Genomic DNA, 4,970 nt, shown 5'->3' with positions numbered 1-4,970 from the left:
TATATATATATATATATATATATATATATATATATATATATATATCAATATATGTATGTATGTATATACATATATATGTGTGTGTGTGTGTGTGTGTGTGTGTGTGTGTGTGTGTGTGTGTAAGGAATGTATCTAGTTCTAAAATCTCTTTAAGAGATGTACGTAGTAGCAATACTGAAAAGTAATGTCTTTTTATTACTTCAATATGGGTGTTCCGTACGGAACAACGTTAGTACAATGTTTTTGTAAACGCAGGAGGTCATCTCTTCGTGCAGTTTACTGAGTTAACGACACAAAATTGTCCGATATATAGCAAGCAGGGGAGCAAACCCCTACTATCCAGCGGTGATATATATACATAAATATAAATTCAAATTACGATAAACGTAAACAAAAAAAAACAACAAACTTTGCTTTTAGAAGCGTTGAGATGTCTTAGAAAGTTAAAAAAGTGATTTTAAATTCTCAATCGCAGGTTAACGCTAATAATATAGTCTGAACATGTTAAACTACCCCTATTTTGCTGAAATATATATGTTTGTGTGTGTTTGCGAATGTGTGAATGTGTGTGAATGAAGAGAGGGAGATAGAGATAGTAAGAGAGATAGAGAAAGAATAAACAAAATGTATGTTTCAAAACCTCACTATATACGTTTATTATTAATAGAATACTTTAATAACAATCGTCTCTCACTCTACATTCCTCATAACATTTTATGAGTAAGTACTAAGCATACATTTATGACTTTTTTCTAACAACATAATCGACGTTTGTATGAAGTTGAGTCTTAAGTGTGAAACAATCACTTCACATGTAGAACAATATGAAAAGGAACAACGTTACGGTGTACTGTAAGTTAAACTAGTTTTAATATACTCCATATAATTTCAAGCTTTTCACGGTCATTTAAACAGAGTACCTTCTTGCAATTGTAATAGAGATAATCATCTTACGCAGGAACACACATTTTGATGATTTGTTACATTAAACGCCTTTTACTTATTAACCTCACCTCAAAATATAAGTATTATTTCATTCATAATTGTATAATTGTAAAGCAGAAATGGTATATAACGCGAGCAGTGTACATTATTATATAAAGAGTAAATGTTTCTTTCAATGATTTTATTATAATATGTCAAAACTACCTACGGAAGCAACGAAAGCAATTTATATTGGGTACAAACACTCAATGTCAAGCAAGACGTTACCAATATTCTTATTACTATACAAAAGTTATAATTGTGGAAGATTAGAGGAAATTTTCATTGGCGTTGTAATTACGTGCAGTTATAGCACGTGTAAAAAAAGACAGACGTGTTAAAATTTTCTCACGCCAGCTTATTACAATTTCAGAAGAAATGTCAATAACTTCCGATACACAATTTTGCCGGTGCAATATGTCATCATAATTTCTACTTCCGATTATAGTTAATTCGAAGACGACAAAACAAGAATATTTAAGTAGTACGTTAACATCACTACTCATATCGTTTGTTAATATCAATTTTAACAGGCGTTTACTTTTTATTTATTCTTTGGATTTTCTGTTCTCCATATGATGAATCGTTATTTAGTTACAATTGGGTGCCAATAATTTCAAACATAATGTTAATATTTCATTTCCAGCTTAGACACTTCCCTTTTCTGCAGTTCTAGATACTGATATCTTTCATTCAGAGCAAAAGTGGTTTATATGATCTATCTAAAGGATAAGTATAAGTTGTAATACATCATCCTGTCTTTCTGTCTATAGTTGCAAAGACAGATAATTGAAAACTTAGTAAATATGGACGAAAGCAGTGGGACGCTCGCTAATGCAACATATATTAGGGTGATTTCCATATAGTTGCCCCGTAATACTATTCTGAGAGTTTTTGAAATGGCAATCACGTACATTATTGTTTCATTTTACACTCTCGTCAATCTTGTTGACAAGCAGTTCAAGTATAATGACTGCTTAGAATATAAAATAGCAAGAAGGTATTTTTTCTCTAGTAAATGTTTTTTAAAGTTTTAGCTGTGTGAAAATATCAACAGGCCACGGAATTTAAAGTAATTACGCTTAGAAATACTTTGCAATTTGTCTAACGTATTTTTGGAAAAGCAGCGATGAAACGGCAAAAGACAACGTTTCCTTATTGATAAATCAAATGTTTAACATGCATCGGATCACATACACTATTCATTATGAAAAAAATTCTAATTAATTTTGAGTACTTGATACATCGAATTTTGGAGAGGAGATGTCAATACCAAGAATCGATCAACAGTGCACTCATGATTCATTTACATGGAGAATAAAACAAAGAGGAAACAAAAGGAAAACATTTCTATACTCTTTACCTTTCTCATTAGTACAATTGGCTGATCTAAAAAACAGATCACCTACGATAGATGTGCATCTGTATGTAATATATATGTATGTACGTACGTATGCATGTATGTATTAATGTATATATGCATTATGTGTGTTTATGCATGTATGTGTGTTTATGTATGTATGTACGTTGTTTTAACTCTTATTGGGTTGTTTAGCTCCTATTTTTAGCAAACACATTGCTAGTCAGTCCACGCAGACACTTTCGTGACCTCTAAAAGTTTTCCCTTTAGGTTCTAATTGCTGATGAGCCACTCTTATTAATTTTGTTCACAATATCACCGTTTTCAAAATCAGCATGTTTTCAACTGGTTTTCTTATAAGACTGACAGTTGAGTTTATCTCTAAGCGTTTTTCTTATGAGACTAGTAGTTGAGTTTATCTCTAGGCGTTATTAGTCGCCGATATCGCGATCCGACTAGGTACGCCGGGGACTTAGCTCTCTTTGTCAGTCATTAACTTCAGTGCTTTTGTGACTCTTGAATATTTTTTTTAATGCTATATTTAGCAGGCAAAAGCGGTGTTTGTCAGTACACTCTGTCACATTTGTAACCTCTATTAATTTTGCCTTTAGGTTCTAATTGCTAACATGCCACACTTTTTAATTAGTAATATAGATATATAAAGAGGAAAACAATTAGTCTTAAATCTCTGAGCGATCAGTAAGCAGTAACAGTACTACAGAGTAAAATCTATTTGCCAACGTTGATTGGCAATACTGATTAGGACGATGTTACTACCATTTTTAGCCCCAGGGGCGAAGAAAAGTGGTAACATCTTCCTAATCAGGTCTGACAATTTAGGTTGTAAAATACATTTTACTATCTGTCTGTCTCTCTCTCTCTCTATCTATCTATGTGTATATATATATACATATATATATATATATATATATATATATATATATATATATATATATATATATATATATATATATATATATATATATATATATATATATATATATATATATATATATATATATATATATATATATAAATATATATATATATATATATGTACATATATATACATATATATATGTACGTATGTATATATGGATATATATACGTGCTTATATATATATATATATATATATATATATATATATATATATATAAAAGAGTATATGTAAGGACAAGCGAGTTAGGCAAGAAATGGTTGGAATTTCTCTATGAAAAGATTCTCCTTGTTGATTCTTTCTTGTGTGGAGATTCTGTCTTTACATTGATAGGGTTTTTGTTTCTGGCGCAAGAGTCTATGTGGACACTGAGTGGAATTTGTCGGTATTGAGGGAGGTTTATTTGTTCCTTATGGACAGCTACTCTTCTACGTAATGGGAGGCTCGTCTGTCCGATATAGAAGTTTTGGCAACCTGCGCAAGTAAGGACATAAATGAGGTTACCCGAGGAACAAGAGAAATTGGTTTTAATTTTAAACTTTGTTCCTCGTTTGAAGGTAAATTCAGAGCCTTCAAGTAGGTAGGGGCAGGTGCCACAATTAGGGCGTGCACATTTTTTAACTGATGGGGGTGGAAGTGGTGTATGTAGTTTGGAATTGGTTAATAAAGTTTTCAAAGATTTGTGTTGCCTTTTGCATTTAAGGACTTTGTGTGTATTAATGATATTGTTCATTTTCGGGTCTGTGGTGAGTAAGGGGAGGTTTTGTTTAATTGTGGTGAATGCTTCGATGTTATTGGGGTTATGGGTGGAGATGTATGGAAGTATTTTGGGGTTGGGTGTGTTATTATGTTGGTTGGTTTTTAGTGTGTTTTTGTCAAGTTCCTTGGCACGTTTTATTCCAAGATCTATGAGTGTAGAGGGATATTGGCGTTGTAACAGTGTTTTTTTGAGATCTTGTAAGCGTATTTCTCGAGTGGTTGGGTCAGAGACAATTGTGCAAATTCTTTTAGCTAAATTAAAGGGGATATTTATCTTGGTGTGTTTTGGGTGGCATGAGCTAAAAAGGAGGTATTGTTGTGAGTCTGTAGGTTTGTGGTAGATGTCGGTTGTGATATATATATATATATATCTATATATATATATATATATATATATATATATATATATATATATATATATATATATATATATATATATATATATATATATATATATATATATATATAGAGAGAGAGAGAGAGAGAGAGAGAGAGAGAGAGAGAGGGAGAGAGAGAGAGAGAGTAAGGAAAGGGAGGAAGAGAATTTCGATTATGGTGAGTTGCAATGCCAAAAATATTGGGCTGTCCGGAAAATTCGTGCCGATTTTTAAAGGAAAGAAAAAGGTCAATAAATACTTGCCATTACATTTTAAATCAACCAAATATGAAACATTTCCTTGCACAATGCGTCTCCATCTTTTCTTTAACTTAAAAATAGCCTCTTCCCAGAATTGAGGTGGCTTAATGGCAAATAAGTAGAAAGGTAAGGTACTATAAATCGGCACGAACTTTCCAGACAACCCAATACAAATGTATATATATATATATATATAAAATAAAAGAAAGTAAATATATATAGTTTACATAGTTTTAATATATTTTAAATGAAAGTGTATTGCGATTGTCGACCGCTTTCGCTTTCGCTAAAT

The sequence above is a fragment of the Octopus bimaculoides genome, chromosome 2 (genome assembly GCF_046866305.1).
Source record: "Octopus bimaculoides isolate indiv1 chromosome 2, ASM4686630v1, whole genome shotgun sequence".
Classification (NCBI taxonomy): Eukaryota; Metazoa; Mollusca; class Cephalopoda; order Octopoda; family Octopodidae; genus Octopus; species Octopus bimaculoides.
The sequence above is the reverse complement of the archived record's forward strand: the minus strand, read 5'-3'. Positions refer to the sequence as shown.